The sequence below is a fragment of the Pseudorca crassidens genome, chromosome 13 (assembly GCF_039906515.1).
Source record: "Pseudorca crassidens isolate mPseCra1 chromosome 13, mPseCra1.hap1, whole genome shotgun sequence".
NCBI classification, from domain to species: Eukaryota; Metazoa; Chordata; class Mammalia; order Artiodactyla; family Delphinidae; genus Pseudorca; species Pseudorca crassidens.
This window is the reverse complement of record NC_090308.1, coordinates 76,904,174-76,921,862: the sequence shown is the minus strand read 5'-3', so window position 1 is coordinate 76,921,862 and position 17,689 is coordinate 76,904,174. Positions and strand designations below refer to the sequence as shown.

The 17,689-nt window shown below is 39.4% G+C and overlaps 1 protein-coding gene across 3 annotated transcripts in view; it reads left to right on the top strand.

The window, feature by feature from the left end:
• Positions 1 to 17,689, top strand: part of MYO6 (myosin VI) — a 142,960-nt gene that overhangs the window by 29,400 nt on the left and 95,871 nt on the right. The window contains exon 1 of one of the 3 annotated variants that reach the window (XM_067702739.1): positions 3,675 to 3,764. The exons of the other annotated variants lie outside the window; for them this stretch is intronic. The gene's annotated coding sequence lies outside the window, so the exon portion shown is untranslated. Of the gene's footprint in view, positions 1 to 3,674; positions 3,765 to 17,689 lie in introns of those variants that run through there. 3 annotated transcript variants of the gene reach the window in all.

Here is a 17,689-nt window from a genome sequence, read left to right as displayed (position 1 = left end):
AATTATGGTTTTCTCAGGGTATATACCCAGTAGTGAGATTGCTGGGTCATATGGTAGTTCTATTTTTAGTTTTTGAAGGAACCTCCATATTGTTCTCCATAGTGGCTGTACCAATTTACATTCCCACCAACAGTGCAAAAGGGTTCCCTTTTCTCCACACCCTCTCCAGCATTTATTGTTTGTAGATTTTTTGATGATGGCCATTCTGACCGGTGTGAGGTGATACCTCATTGTAGTTTTGATTTGCATTTCTCTAATGATTAGTGATGTTGAGCATTCTTTCATGGGTTTGTTGGCACTCTGTATTATCTTCTTTGAGAAATGTCTGTTTAGGTCTTCTGCCCATTTTTGGACTGGGTTGTTTGTTTTTTTGATATTGAGCTGCATGAGCTGCTTGTATATTTTGGAGATTAATCCTTTGTCAGTTGCTTCATTTGCAAATATTTTCTCCCCTTCTGAGGGTTGTCTTTTCCTCTTGTTTATGGTTTCCTTTGCTGTGCAAAAGCTTTTAAGTTTCATTAGGTCCCATTTGTTTATTTTTGTTTTTATTTCCATTTCTCTAGGAGGTGGGTCAAAAGGGATCTTGCAGTGATTTGTGTCATAGAGTGTTCTGCCTAGGTCTTTGTTTTAATAATGAAAGATTTTACAGGGGGGTAGTTTCCGCCTCTGAGATGGCATTTGATATCTCTTTTGCTATTGCCATTGTAGCCACAGTCTTTGCCTCAGTAGTACTGGCACGTGCTGTAATCAGAAGAGGCTTTGGGCTATGTCAAGAGGTCAGTAAAATCAATTATTTTGGTGACAACAGCAAGGCTCCTCTACCAACGTCTAGGATCCACCCGTCTGTGGTCATTTTTATTATCATTTAGTGTTCGCTAGCAGTTTTGAGAGAGTTAGAAATTTATCATCTAGATTGGAACACAGTTTCATGAACTTTACTTACATTTGTGAATCTTCTAAGTGCGGGAGAGCAAAAAGGCGAGCTGTGTTTAAGGACAGAGTCAGATTTCTGCCGTAAGGTGAAGGGCTGGGCAGGAGAAGTTAGAATATGGTTCATGTTCATCACAGTTTGCCTTCAGTAGGACCGTGGTGGAAGGACCTTTTGTACGGATGGATTAAGAGATCCTGAAGGGGCGACTTTATTTGAAGGGTTGGGAGGGAAGTTTGAAATAACTAGTGTTGGGCACAGAGAATGTAGGTGAAGTTGAAAGCCAGAATTAGGAGTGTAATAAAATCAGGCTGGGGAAAACCAACAGACCACAGGGTGTGGCAGTAAGGAACAGAACAGAGTGAAAGAGAAGTTTGTTCTTTAAGGAGGCAAAGAAAAAGAAGAGGATGGAGCAGAGGAATAAAGTACCAGCCTGCTTGAGATGGAAGAGTGCTTCTGTGGTTTGAAACCATTATAGAAAAAGTGAAAGCCATTTGCTGTTTAATTTGTTAATCCTTGGAACTGGTAGAAGAGGCACAAGTGTAACTATGTAGGAGTCCCTTTGTAATTCGTTATGTATGAGTACTTAGTGCATACTTCTCCAAATATGCGTTTGTCGTATGTATAACATTTTTCATTAAGTAAATGTAAATTTTCGTTTATTTATCTAGTAGTTTACCCAGTGACTATTTTTTTCAGGGCCAACCATGTGGTTTTCCCAAGTTAATCATTTGAAACCTTTCTCATATTGAAGAAGAAAGTCATAGCAGCATATACAGCCATAAGAAATACTGGAAGTTCTGCTAAAGTGCCTTCTTTGGGGGAAAATAGTATTGTGTAGTAATTAAGATCACAAATTCTTAATTTGTCAGATTTACGCATCTGTTTCTTTGTGGTTAATTTTTTCCCCTATTTAAAGTTCTTCCCTGTTCTGGGGTCATGAAGATAATCTCCTGTATAAACTTCCAGAAGCTTTATTGTTTGCTTTGCACATGTAGATTTTATAATTCACCTGTGTATAATTTTTGTGTGTGATGTAAGTCTCAAATTTCATTTTTTCCCAAATGTATTCCAGTTTTTCTAGTAGCATTTATTGAAAAGTTAGTCTTTCCCCTGCATTGCTACTATTACTCTGTATTGCTCCTTTTGTTGTTAAGCAAGTATTCATGGTACTTCATATGTGTATGAGTCTTTGTTGTGTTCCATTGGTCAATTTGTCTGTTCATGCACCATTATCACACTGTCTCATTGTAGCTTTATAGTAAATCTTACCTTTCCATCTAGTTCTTCTTTGAGGATATCTTGGCTGTTCTTGGCCTTCACATTTCTGTATAAATTCTAGAATCAGCTTGTAGAGTTTTTTTTAAATAAATAAATAATTTATGTTTGGCTGCATTGGGTCTTTGCTGCTGCACACGGGCTTTTCTCTAGTTGCGGCGAGTGGGGGCTACTCTTGGTTGCGGTGCGTGGGCTTCTCATTGAGGTGTCTTCTCTTGTTGCGGAGCATGGCGTCTAGGCATGCGGGCTCTAGAGCAAAGGGTTAGTAGTTGTGGTGCACAGGCTTAGTTGCTCTGCAGCATGTGGGATCTTCCCGGACCAGGGCTCAAACCCGTGTCTCCTGCATTGGCAGGTGGATTCTTAACCACTGCGCCACCAGAGCAGTCCCTCAGCTTGTAGAGTTCTAAAGAAAAAGATCTGTTGGAATTGTAATTCGGATGCATTGAACCTACAGGTCACTTTGAAGAGAACTGACGTCTACTGTATTGAGTCTTCTCATCTAGGATCATAGTGGATTGCTTAATTTATTTAGGTCTTTGTTAATTTCTCATAATGATATTTTAGAGTTTTCTATGTAGTAGTCTTACTTATATGTTTTTTTTTAACTTTAACTTTGCTCTTATCTCAGACTTTCAGAAAAGTTTCAAGAACAGTACTCTACAAAAACTCTTGCATACCCTCTACCGAGTTTCCCTACATAAACACATTAGCACATTTTCCTTCTTGCCCTCATCATGCTTACAGACTTAAACCTGTTCCTTTACCCCTAAACACTCCAGTGTGTGTTTCCTAATAACCAAATGTTATTTAAAATTTGCAGATCATAATCAGAGCTCATGCATAGCAAAAGTAAATCCCAGATCATGCATTATGTTTGGTTGTCAAGCTGCTTTAGTTTCCTGTCACCTGTGACAGTTTCTCATCTTTCTTTGTTTCATGACCTTGAAATTTTTGAACAATTCAAGCTAGTTATTTTGTATAAAGGTTCTCAATTTGAGTTTGTCTAATGTTTCCTCATGGTGAGATTTAAGCTGTATGTACATTTTCAGCAGAAGTACCACAGAAGGGGTATGATGTACTGAGCAGAACTTTGATCATTTGTTTAAGGTGGTGTCTGCCACTTTACATGTAAAGTTACTGTGTTCTGCTTTGTAATTAAGTGTCTTTGGGGAGATACCTGTATTTTTAAATTAGATTTATTCTTAGGTATTTGATATTGTTTGGTGCTATTGTAAATGATATCTTTAAAAAATTTTTATTTTTAAACTATTACAGTGTATAAAAATGTAATTCATTCAGTACATTGATCTTATATTCCACACGTTTACTAAACTCACTTATTGTAATTTATCTGTAGATTTGAAAAATATTTTCTTTGTATACAGTCAGGTCTGTAAATAAGAGTTTTATTGCTTCCTTTCTAATCCTGCTATCTTTTGCTTTTCCTTGCCTTACTGAACCTACTAAGACTTCAGCTGAAATGTTGAACAGAAGTGGTGGTAGCAGGTTTCCTTACATAGTGTCTGTTTTTAAAGGAGAAGCTTTCTGTGCTTAATTCGTAAGTATCATTTTTCTTTTTTCATAGATTGTTAGATCAAATTAAGGAATTTACCTTTTTTTCTGAGTTTTCTGAGGGTCATTTTAAAAAAATGACAACTGGCTGTTGAATTTTACTGAATGTTTGTAGTGTTAATGAATCCTAATAATTGATTTTAAGAAAAAATTCAAGTTTATGGAGGTATAGTTTACTTACAATAAAATTCACTTTTTTAAGAGTACAGTTTGAGGTTTAGAATAGTTCCGTTTCCCGCCGAAGGTCCTTCATTCCCCGTTTTTGTCAGTCCCGTTGCCCTTCCTCAGCTCCTGATCCCCTCCCCAATCTGATTTCTGTTATTTTAGATTAGTTTTGCCTGTTCTGTCATTTCAGGTAAGTGGAATCTTACACTATATATTCCTGGTGTCTTGTGTCTTTCACTTAGCATAATTCATGTTGTTGTGTCTATCAGCACCTCAGTCCTATTTACTGCTGAGTAGTTTTCCATTATATGGATTTTTGTTTATGTGCTCATCTGTTGATGGAAGTTGTAATTGTTTCCCGTTTAGGGCAGTTACACACACACAAAAAAGCTGCTGTAAATATTTGGATATAATTTTTTGTGTGGATATCTCTTTTGGGTAAATTTCTAGGGTAGTAGGATTTCAGATAGTATGGTAAACAATATATGAGAGTGTCAATTGTTCTGCATCCTTGCCAACACTTGGTAGTGTCCGTTTTTAAAATTTTAGCCTTTCTAGTGGATGTGTAGTATTATCTTATTGGGGTTTTAAGGTGCATTTCTCTGATGATTACAGTGTTGAACATTATTTCCTGTGCTTCTTTGCCATCCATTACAATTTTGAGTATCTTTTCATAGATTGATTTTTTTAAATGTTAAAACAAAGTTGCATTCTTGGAATAAACCAAGTATGGTTGTGGTATATTGTACTTTTTACTTATTACTAGATTTGGTTTGCTGGTATTTGTTTAGGATTTTTGTATCTATGTTTTGTAAATTTTATTACCAAGGTTACTCTACCCTCAGGATGAATTGTGGAATTCTTTGCAGGATGGCTGTATAAAATATCCGTCAGTTTAATTCCTTGACTATTTTCTTTTGAGAAAATATTGGGTAAATAAAGTATACAAGAAAAGTTGAACTATGTTCATGTTTTGTCACATAAACATGTAGGACTAAAAATTTGCTTCTGATGCCAATTTAAATATTTCTGGAGTATCCAGGGTACAGTTAGTTCTTCAAGTTATGTATGGTGCACTCTAAACTCCTCTGTGTATGCAACATTTATAGAAGGTTTATTGTGTCCTTGGGTTGAGGGCTTGAGGGCTTGAGGATACACAGTCAAACGCCCCCATCGTCAGTTACTTCAGTTTAGGGGGAAGAGCTTAAGCAAACACTAGTAATAACATTTTCTCATGCTCTGTTTGGAAAATTGCATGCGGGATGAAGTGGGACCAAAGACGAGAAAGAGTGGTGGGAGGAGATTGGGCTGAGGCAGGAGAAGCTTCAGAGAAAGGTGATGCCAGAGCTTTGGTTCTGGAATGATTTTGTCAGAGGAAGCCATTTGAGCAAATGCTTGGGGATCGGCTCAGCCTGGAGTACTTGGGTTGAAAATGGCTGGAGGAAGGAGATGAGAGAAAGTAGTTACCCAGAGAAATAAGCATTTGCCATGCTATTAAACAAATGAAAACAATTAAGGTAATGTGATAGTCCTTCATATGCAGTGTATACTTCAACTAAAAACAATAACGAGAGTTCATCTGTACATTATGCGAGGTACAGCTGGTGAGCTGAGGGAAGATGCAGGAATGTCTGCAGGCTCACTTGCTATCCAGACGACTGGTTCAGGCCGCCAGTCTCACTGTGCGCTATGCCTTTCAAATTTGTGCCAGGCTCTGCAGTCCGTTGCCAGGTTTCACTGAATCTAAATTCTGTCCTAATAACCATCAGTTCTAAGGCGCACAATTATTTTATGTACTTCTGAAAGAGAAAAAATAACACTGCCAATTAAGTCATGACACACCATTGATTGCTAAATGCATCTTAGTTCTAAACATGTTAGCACGTGTAAAAGGTACATATTAGAATTGTGGAGATATGCGGTATTTCGTTTAATCCTTACAATAACAATGTTGGTAGGTGTCACCCCCTTATTAATCACTATGTCATGGTTTTTCAGAGTAGCTGTTATTGCGTATTCCAACCTGTGGTTTTGACTCCTCAAATGCTGAATTACACAGTACTATAATTTAGTTAATTGCCCTTTATTATTAAACATTTAGCTTATTTCTAAGATTTTTCTTTTTCTCTTCCTTGTCTTTTTTTCCTTGTTTTTTTTTTTAAGTACCACTTCAGAGAATATCTCTGTAGCTAAGCTTCTGATTATTTTAAGTATAGATGGCTAGAAGTAAGAAAAGTCTAAACATTCTTAAGACTCAATATATGCATATAGCCATGTTGCTTTTCAAAACTGTAATACCAGTTTATATTTTTCACAACAATGCTTGAAGATGTAAGTTCCACCATAACTTCTTTAGCATTTGTTATTACAATAAACTTTTTTTCTAATTCTGTAGGCAAGAATGGTATCTCATTTTCATTTGCATTTTTTGGATTATTAGATTGAAGACTTGTTCACGTTAATTTTTATAGGAGTTTATCATTGATGTGTAAGTTTCTGGAATTTTTTTGTTGTTATAAGTAAATTATAAATAAAGTACAGATGTAATTATGCAGCCATCATGACATTTTTAATTACTAGATTTATTTTTCCCCTACAGTAGCATAATAGCCAGATTTTTAATTTTAAAAAATAATTGGTGTAGTTAGAAAATTTTTGGAGTTCTGTTGAATTTCTTATTTTGATCTGGGGCTCAATTGTGAATTTTTCTAGGTAAGATTTCATATTTAGAAGAATTAATGAACTTAATATGTATAATGTTTATGATCCTGTTAACGGTGGGATAAAATTGTAATTGCTGTGAAACCTGATTAAGTCTCTGAAAAAATTTTAAATTGTAATGGTACATGTTTAAAATGTAATAAGATGTGCTATACTAGGTGGTAAAAAAAATTTTGGGCATTTAAGTAATAACAGAAAGATTCTGTTAAAATCTTTTCCTCTTGATTTTATTCCATTAGTAAAAGTACTTCATCAAGGAGACTGATTTTTCAGCTGATATAAGAAGGAAAAAAAATATTTTTCACCTTGATCTTTTATAAGGATCTGTTTGAATACTTGTGAAGTAGAAGCATTGGGGTTGAACATTTAAAAAGATTTCTCTTGAGCCACACTACCTGCTATTTCTAAATGGCTTTCAGAAATATATATTGAAGTGCATACTTGAATCCTTTTTAGGGAACAAAAAATGGATTATTAAGTAATATATATTAAATTGCAGACTTTTCTTGTGGCATAATAGTTCTATCAGTGGGCTCTGATAGAAATAGATTATTGAAAGAAAGTTGAAGGGTTGGCACAGTTTAATGGGAAGCAAATGGATGGACAAAGGGGAGCCTTGTCCAGTGCTCTTTGTTAGGCGGCTGTGGATGAGTCACTTAACTTTGCTCTGTCTTTGTTTTTGTATTTGGAAATTAACACAGTAACCATGTCATTGATTGTTCATATCGTAGAAACAGTTAAATTCTGATATTCTGCTGAAGAGCTGGTCCACCAGTCACTATGATTATTTGGTTCTTAGTCTTTAGTTTGGGGTTAAGATGAATTTCTTTCATGGCTTGATCCAATCTAGCATGTTTTAAATGATTTTGCTCTCTTGATATTAATGGGGTACCTTGGATGATGATATGGCCTATCAGTATCTTGTTAACAAGGTAAGAGTAGATTATTCTCTAGAAGATAGGTTGGACTGTATAATTATTTTTACAGAGTTAAAAGAGGAGAATTTGTGCCAGAGAAATCAAGATCCCAAACGTGTATTTTTGTCATGCCAAAAAATAACTACAGTGTTTTCTCTCAAGCTTATTCAGAGGGGTAGGTAGAGCTTCTCTGAAGCTTCCTGAATCTTTCTACATCTGTTTTATCCAGCTGTTGAATCTTAGAATGTAGCATTTGAGAATACTGCAATAAAGCAAAAATGCAGAAGTTGTAGGACTTTTATGGGATTGGTACCATGTGGTGGGTCCAGTAAGTGAAGAATGATGGGCTGGAGTTCTGCTAGCTTTGGGTACTTACATTTTTCCTTTATTGTGCTTTTTCATTTATTGTATACATTTGAGTATTTCTGTTAACATTTCTGTGAAACTTATTTTCTTATCATGATTTTAAAATTGAAAAGATACTGTATGATTTTACTCTACCCTGGAATTAAGCCTCTTTCCCCTTAGGGAACACATTCCCAGTTTTATAATGAGAGTGAGAATACAAGTCAGCAAGACCACAATTCACTTACCTGAAATGCATTTAATGGCAGACTTTAAAAAATTAAGTTAAAAAACTCTTAAATAATGAACAATTGTGTTAATAAAGTATTGGGGCTTTTTAAAAAAACAATGATTAAAATTTCAGATGTTGTGAAATTGTCAGATTAATAGGCTTTGCTTTGTTAAACATCCCCGATTGCAATGATGAAAATAATTAGCAGTGAGTTATTCTATAAAAATATTTTGTTTGTTAAACATGAATTTCTTGTTTGCATACATTTATCTCTTCTTTCTCTCCTGAGACTTCATTAAAATGATAGCACAGGAATTAAAAAAAAAGGTAGAAGTCTGTGGCAAAGAGATCAGAAGAAGGTAGTAGCAGATGAGGAATTTCAGCAAATTGGGATGAAGGAATATTATCTGACTTAGTTAACTAGAGGAATCTGTATTCTAAGTTCTTGCAGAGAAGAAAAACCAACACGAGCAGATCAGACCAAACTGAAGGCTCCCTGCAAGGCTTTGGGTTTGGGGGTTTCAGTTAGTACAGAAGCTGAGGCTGAAGACTTGGCAGAAAACCGGGGGGCTTGACTGAAAGGCTGTGTGGGAAGAGGTGAGGCCCCCGGTTCCGTGACTGTTTTACCAGAGACCAGAGGCCTTGTTCTCTGGAAAATGGCCCTTTACCAGAGTAAGATGAACAGATACTACCAGTGGGAACACGCCCCCAGAAAGGCTGAGTGCTGCCCGGGCACTTGAGAATGAAGACTGCCTGCCGTGTGACGGTCTCGCTCTACAGAGCTCCTGGTCAGCTTTTACGTGCCTTGTAAATGTGAATGGAAAACGAATGTGTTGAGGAAAGCCTTCCCATGAAAGAGAAAGAGCAGAAACAATAGGAAAAAAAACAACAAGAAGGAAACAAAAACAGTGGAGGGAAATTAGACATGTGATTGTGGAAGTAGACATTTCAACAGTAGGATTAGAAAGTCGAGCGGGGACATTTCCAAGCAGGTGGAATAAGGAGGTAAAGGAACGCATGATAGAAACGAGGCGTATTTGAGCAAACTCAGGAGCAGCATCAAGGTACAGCGCCGGCAGGATGAGGACAAAAAACGGGAAGGCATTTTAAAGAAGTAACATCAGAACACTTGTCAGCCTTACGTGCCTCGTGCCTCCAGAGTGACTGTGCTCTCAGGGCGCGCAGCTCAGTGCATCCAAGCACCGCATACCTAATGTGTCCTGGGGGAAGTTTAGATCCTTGATGCTTGCAGTTCAGAGGGGAGAAGAAAGAGGAGGTAAAGGGATGGGGCATCTGAAAGGCAGAACAGTCGTGGATGCTAATTGTTACACTTTTAAAATCCTGGAGAAAAATGACTTTCATCCTGGAATTCAGTGTGTGCGTGTGTGTGTGTGCGCGCGCACACTGTCTATCGCTAGGTATGAAGGTGGACGTGAAAGGACTCCAGTGTGTACCCAGGAGGGAGCGTGAAGGGAGCCCGGGATGATGCTGGGTGGCGGGTCCAGCGGGCAGCTGGGCACGGGGGAGACGGGAGGGCAGGGCCCTGTGATGGTTATATAAGCCTTTTAAAATAGTATATTCGGCTTAAAAAAAACCCCGTTCTTTTATCACTTTAATAAAAAAGTTAAAGTGCATCTTCATGAAGTGCTGTCAGTATTGAATAGGACTGTGAGACTGTAATTCACACCACTTTAAGTGAACAACTAAACGGAAGGAAGAAAAGCAGAGTGAAATCAGGGTGAGAAGCAGTTCTTTTCCTCATGAAGAGTACTCAGTAGTTCTATTGGATTCTATTCTAGGACAGTAATTCTTGTGAACTGAGACTAAATTGTAGCTGAGTTGAATTTTAATTGTTGAATAATTACTGTGTAATTATGTCCACAAGATGCATGCGATTATAAAAATAGTAACTGCATTCAAGAACTACTCTGACTTAAAGTTTTTGGACTCAGTTGACCGCGGTAACTAGGGACTTGACAAATGAAGTTGATACTGTAAAAACTCAAGATTGAATTTTGGTGTAGGTGGAAAGCAGCAGCTTTAAAGGAAACCATTCATAGCTATGTTGGAGTAAAGGCAAAATGCCCAAAGTGCAGTGGAGGAGAGGGTTTTCACTGGGAGATCTAATGAGAAAACAAAACAGCTTGCTTACTTTTAACTCTGTTTAGGAAAACTGAAGCCCTTTAACCCTGTAAGTAGCATTTCTTTGAGATGATGTCATGTTTTATGAGCTGGGAAGCTGCACGAATCTTTGGATCGTATAATCACTATTTTACATTTTGGAGTGATTATTTTTGTTTGTGAAAAGTTAACTATCAAGTGCCTTGACAAAACCATTGTAGGTTCATGACACACTTTGTATAAGGGATCACAGAAACATATAAATTGTGTTTGTCTCAAGTCATGCTCTGAAAAATCAAAAATCCAGGTAGATTTTTCCACTCAGAGAAATCCCAGTTATAGTGTTTATTTGGCCACATATACTTTTTTTAAGTCAAAATCTGCCTTTAAAAAAAAAAACTAACTTTCACCTAAACTTTGCCAACTGGTAAATATTTGTGTTTTTATCCATGTTTTGAGAATCTATTATGTTACCCTATTTCCTTAATTTTATTTATCCAGCACATTTGTGGGAAATGCTAAGTTGGATGGCCAGCAATGACTATATCTGATTGGAGGGGTATGTACAGTCCAACAGATTGTAACAATCAGTTTTCATTTAATTTTGTTTGAAACACCTAGTTGGTTACTAACCCTGTTCCGTCTCTCTGTCTGTTCGTGCATTCACTAATGATTTACTGCTATCTGGTTTCTGTCCCGTTTTGTCATTCTCTCTGATACTGCCCTAATTGGATGTTTTTTTCCTCATCGTGTTGGATTCTTACACACAGTCTTTTCTACCAGAACACCGTGATCTTTCTAATATGCAAATCTAATTAGATGGCTCTCCATTGCCTGTGGAATAAAGAATCAGAGTTAAGGCGCTTTATGCTTTGGCATGGATCTGCCTTTCCAGCTTCTTTTTCCTTCTCCTTTTCTATACACCCTCCAGCTTCAGTTTTGCATTTTTGAATTTCTCCTTTTGTTCTTTCCTTGGTCTGGAATGCTCTTCCCTGATTCTCTATTTGTTGAAATCTTTGGACCTTCGAGACCCAGCTTACATCACTCTCTCTCTCCAAAGTCGAGGCCCCCTTGGGTTGCCATCAGTCAGGTAGCCAGAGTCATCTTGTCTTAATGTTCCCATATAAGAGTATTTTACTTTGGCCTCTTATTTGTGTAGGACAGCATGGCCAGGGAAGAGCAAAGGTGTTTGTAGATGGGAGAGGGACAAAGATGATAGATCCAGGAGAAGCAACGTGAACATCATGAATGTTATCAGTGTTTGAAATGTTCAAATTAATATTTCAGAAAAGTCTGAGCCCTAGGCAGTTACTAAGGCAGGCAAATGTAGACTTGTTTATAAAGCAAGAAAATCCTTGCTTTGGTTTATTCCCCTCATTTACTTACTAACGCGTAAGGTTTGTGTAGCTTGGGGTTAGAATCTTCATCTCGAGGAATTAAGGTAGCCACTATGTTTTGATTTTTGCCTGTTTTGGGGGGCCTACGTTAGTGTCCTCAGATGGGGGAAGGGTGAGGAAAGAGAAGGTGGTGTAGACTAACCGTACCTACTTTATAGCACTTCGGGGCAGTGTTGCGGTGCCGGATTTCTGGCCACCCTTCCCCGCCTCTGCATTTGGATACCTGGGATATTATCGCTTTAGTTATTCTCCCTTGACCCTGCCGTGAAATAATTAGTTTGAATTCTTTAAATGGCAATGGGAGATAACTTTGTAACTTTTTGGAGTTGTTAGGATCTTATTTCTACCTGTGTTTTGTTTTTAAGAAAAAAATGTGCTTTTGTTTTTTGTTTAGGATGAGAACTACTAGTTTTTTTTTTTCTGGTGCTATGCCTGGCACATAATAGGAGTTCAGTAAATTCAGTAGAATGTGTTTGTAATCAGGCCACTTCATGATTCGAAGGCCCCTTCAGACTCACTCAAGAGCTGTGTGATGTTAAGTGCTGAAGAGATTACATTTTGTAGGAAGACATGTTTTTCAAGTATTTATACAGCCTCATCATCCTATGGCTACCTCGAATAGTTAACATTTAGGATAAGTATGGTTCCGCCCGTTATAAAAGTGAGACGAAGTAGAATTAGGTGAGTCACTCCGTGTTTTCTCTGGGAGCTGTTTCGGCATGGATTTGTCAGACACTTAACATCTTAGTGCTCTGATGGTTGGCCGTCCTACTAGTGGTTGGTAGTCGAGAAAGAGAAATGGTTCCTGAAGTCCGTAAATAGTTTCCAGTTTGTCCTTCCAAAGCTGGTGAAATTCCTGTTAGAAGATATTATCGAACAGTATGGTTGACTCGTAGGCTTACACCTAGAAATACTAGGATACTTGGTTGAGGATTAATTTTGTGAGAAAGATTTACTGATTCTCTTACACTTGCTTGCTTGCTTTTTTTTTTTTTAACTCAAGTGTCTAAGGCATATTTACTCTATGACTTTAATTAAAAGTTAAAAACAGAATTCCTGCCGTGTTGAAAAACTGCTTTCTGTAAGCCTTTGTGGTCGTTAGGAACATTCTGTTGTGACCCAGCTCAGTCAGTAACGAGCTCACCTGCGTCAAATGATGCTTCCTATTCCCATGGCCTGTGGAGCGGTGGGAGTGCCTTGCGCACAGTGACGTTAACCACCTTCTTCCTGGATTCTTGTTTGCTTTCTATTGAGTCACATGAGACGCGTGACATCAGCCCTTAACTTTAACCAAAGAAAATTGAGAATTAGCGTGAGGCCGAACAAGATGTGAACGGGTCAACACACCATTCAGAAACACATCCCATGAGGTGTGTTCCCTGATGAATCAGGAGGGGCAGGGACCTGGGAGCTGCTGAAAACGTGCTGAGGCTCCCGTCTGAAGGGCCCTCAGGCACAAGTGGATCTCCTTAGTCTGTCTTCAGTATTTCAGGAAGCCTGGTGGCAGGTTTGTATTTGCTGTGATGGAACTGGTCACTGAAGTGTCCTGTTTCTTCGTTTTTGGTTTCTCATCTCACTGCAGTAACACTAGCTATTTTTATAGGTAGCAGGACCGTAGAATTAGTCAGTTTAACAGCTACCTGTTTTGTGCCAAGCATTGTTCTGGGCATCTAGGTTCATAGCAGCGAATAAAATGAAGTCCCTGGACTGAAGAAGCTTATATTCTAAATAACTAAAACACATAGTAAGTTTGCCAGATGTTAAGTACTATATAGGAGTAGCAAGGCTGGGGAGAGCGTTAAGTTGTGCTGGTTTCGGGGGGATGGGCGGGCTTTGTGTTTTCAGGAAGCTGATGCAGGAAGCCTCCCTGAGAAGGAGACAGTGGAGCCAGGTCCCGAAGAAGGTATGGAGAAAACTGTCTTGCAGGCAGAGGGATTGCATCGCTAAATACCAGAGGCCTGAAACACAGGCGTGCCTAGCGCGTTTAAAGAACAGCACGGAGACCACCGCGAATGAAGTAAAGTGAGGAGGCGCTGGCGGGGCGGCATCAGAGGAGTTGGGCAGGGGAGAGCGTCTGTGAAGGGTCTGTGGGCCCCCAGGAAGACGTGGGCTTTTATGTGAGTGAGGAGGGCGGCAGTGGCTTAGGTTGTGCCAGGGTCAGGTTGATGGCTGTACCGGCCCTGACTCTGCGCGGGCTAAGGCGGAGGAAGGGAGGGCAGCCAGAAGCCGCTGCGGGATCTTAGTGAGGGACGGGCAGTGCGGCCGACGGTTGGGTTCCCTGGAAGGGCCTCTTCAGGTTCTGGAGAGAATTTGAAGGTGGCGCCAAGAGGATTTGCCGAAGGACTGGATGCAGCCCGGGAGAGGAAGAGGAGGCTGGAGGATGACTTCACAGGTGTTGACGCGTACAAGCGTGAGGATGAAGTTGTCGTTGGATGAGAAGGAAGGGACCAAGCGAGGAAGGCGCAGGAAGGGGAGCTTGGGGGCCGGTCGCAGGGCCAAGCTGGAGGCGGCCGCCGCCTCCTGAAGAGTGGAGCGGAGCAGCCCCTGAGCTCGAGGCAGCTGCAGTTCAGGCCAGGGGAGTCAGCTGTGGGCAGCACCCGCATGTGGGTCGCGCTTAAAGCCGTAGGACTAGATGCGACAAGACTAGGTGGGGGAGGAGAGTAGGTGGAGAGAAGGCCCGGGGGTTGATCCCCCAAGAGTTTCTGATGGTGAAAAGATAAGGGGAATGCAGCCAGGGGAGCTGAGGCGATCCGGGGAGCAGACCAGAAGAGTGAGGGATCCTGAGGTCCCTGGAGGAGCTGCTTCAGGGCAGAGCCCTCAGCTCTGTCAGCTGAGGCTGCTTACTTGAGGAAGCCGGGGACTGAGACCTGCTCACATGACTTAAAAGTGGGGAGGAGGTCACCGGAGGCCCTGAAGGGTGGGGATGCAGGCCCCATAGGCGTGGGTTCAGGAGAGGACGAGAAAGGAGGAAATGGAGGCAGTGAGTGTGCACAGTGAGTGGGAAAGTAGCCCACCAGTGAGGAGGGGAAGTGGGTGACGAGAGGAAGAGGGAGGGAAGGAAGCAGAGATGGACGTTGCTGAAGCGCTGTCTTTGCGTGGCCCGAGGGGGTAGGATCTGGGGGGTAAATACAGGGATTGGTCTTAGGTATGAGGAAGGCCCGTCTGGCCTCAGTAATAAACAGGAAAGCAGAATATATGGACACACGTACAGACTGGTAAGTTGTGATGAAAGCTCGAGGAGTATTTGGTTATTTTAAAAACTGAGAAAATTTAAATTTTTACAGGTAGTTTGGTAGACAGTTTGGTAGATACAGATAGTTTGGTCGACACTGTCATCAAAACACGTTGTAGAGTGGGGTTAAATAAATTAAATTTGAAAAGAAATTTGAAAAGACAGTTTGTTTCTCATTTTGTAGAATATCTGAACATTCTTATTGCATATTTTTATTGACAGGTCAGTTCAGAAAGAAACAACAATATAAAAATATCTCATAACTGCATCAATAAAGTGAGAAACTCCAACAACAGCCTCCAATCCCTTTCGTTATCCCGGATTCTCAGCTGGTCATTTAAGTGCAGTATTAACTGGAAGACAAAATTACCCCCCATGTATCATCAGGTTTCCCTTGCAGCACAGAGCACCCAAGCCAGAAACTTCTAGTTTGTGCTTGCCTGTAATCTACCCATGAGAGAATTTAAATCCAAGTTAAGACTTTACAAATAAGAAATAATAAACATTTTAATGTTTATGAAAGAAGTGGTAAGAGGGTTTTCATAAAGCCTTTACATATCTTTTAACCTTCATTTATTTCTTATGCCATTAAAACATAGGACAGCAGAGTATGATACAGCTGGGGTTTTTTCCAGATCTGGTGACAAATACAAACCACTGTGTGCACAGGAAGCTTGAAGCAAAGCTGTGCAGTGCAGTGCAGTGCAGTGATGATGAGTTTGGACTCGGGGTCACACAGGATTCATATCTCACCTCTACACTCATTTCTCAGTTGTCTCTATATGGGCAACTTGCCCAAACTTCCAAACCTCACTTTCAAAACGGGGATGGTAGCTGCCTCCCAGAGCTGTAAACATGAAGTGAGGTAACATGTCCGAGTGTTTTAGTGTGACGCCTGTACATAGTGAAGGTCTGCGAAATGTTGTGAATCTGTGGTTTCCTTTGACCACTTGAATGAACTCCATCCCAGCTGTGAGAAGAAAAGTCACTGTGTCTCCAATTCCTGTTCTGAGTGATATATGTGTGCACATACCCACACACACAGCCCAAGTTAGTAGAGTTAGAAACAAAACAAAACCTTAGTCTTATAAATTACGTGAGAACTTCATTGAATATCCTGGATTATATTGGCTCATTTATGAAAGAATGATAGAAATGACAATGGAGCAGCGCCTTCCACCCTTCCTTTTTAATTAGTGTCTCTCCTGGTTTATTCCTCCTAATCATAGCATTTGAGAAGTTTGTTGGTTTGTTTGTTTAACGAGTTCCTACCTCAGGAGAACTGTGTGGCCTGAATTGGATTGGACTTGGGACCACCTCTTAAAACGACCCTGCTGCTCAGAGGTGAAAATATTCACCTCCTGTTTTGGGACATTTTAGGAGAGTTCAAATGCCAGAGATGTCACAGATGTGTTTAAAGGCCTAAGGATTGTTCAGACTTCTTATCACCTTGATTGATGATAGTGTACAGTCTAGACTGGTTTTGATCACACACAGACCTTTGGTTCCTGACAAATTTGAATAACATTGAACTGGGGCCTGCAGTTTAAGCTGCAGAATGTTTCAGTTTGAGCAGAGTAGGGCCATTTTACACAGGCGGGGTCATCCTAGAGAAAAGGCCTTTCTTTGGCTTGAAGACCAACGTGGTTTCTTGAAATTTGATTGCTCTTTTCATTAGCCACTTATTGGGAGGTTAACATGGTCCCTTGGTGGAGAAAATGAAGAAGTCTTCAGTCTTTTACAAACTCCTCTTTTGAAAGACCAGCAAACTTTTAAGAAGTAACTTTTAAATCTAGCACTAATTATCCAGGGAAGGTCTGGATGTAATCATTGGATGATAAATAAAATCTTATTATTAGTCACAGGATGTGGAGAATTTAAATCACCGGGCGTAAATTAATATCTTGCTGTTATATTCTGGTATTTTAACATCTGTAAAAGAAATTTTGAGCTTCTGAAGTAAACTGGGATGTTTAGTCTCTGAATAATACAGAACTTTGTTTAGAATGATCTAAGCTGTGGCCAGGTTATCTTGGTATATAGGTTGTCTGCATGTATTATTTGAATTATGTCTAAATTCAAATCTGTTTTGTGATAGTAATTTATGTAGGAGTTTATAGCTTAAATATAGTTATGATTTCTCTAAAATCTATAAGAAAATCATATAACCAGTTCTCGTAATTCAGATTATATGTATTTGGAGTAATTGGCCTGATTGTATCAGTTTTCAGATCATCTTATAAAATATCTTAAATATTTAATAACCATATAATAAACTTATTAATAAAATATTCGCCTTATTTTTTTATCCTCTTTTTTGTTAGCTAGTTCATCTTAGCTATACCAGTTAAGCTAGTTAACCTTGGTGTTCTGAGGCTGTTTCGGAAGAGTCAGGTGGTAATGGGCTTAGCTTGAAACACCAGTGGATACATTGGGCTTTCTGAAGTTATATTTGGAAGTGTAATATAACCTTTGTTAAAACGGTCACTCATTAGGATCACTCACTAGGCTGTGATTAGGTCACTCATTACGCTGTGATGAACTGGACCTAGTACTACCGAAATCTGAAGGAATGTCATAGCTGGTCTAGACATTGCTCCTTTTGTATGTCTTACACTAAAAAACATTAGAGCTCTGTATTTTCTTGTCGATATCTAAGCCTAAAAAACAGTAGCTAGCGCTTAGTAGGTACTCAGTGAACACACATTGAAAAGTGAGTGAATACCAAAATTACTTCTTAATTGAATTCAGGTAGTCAGGTTTTAGAACTTACCTTTAGAT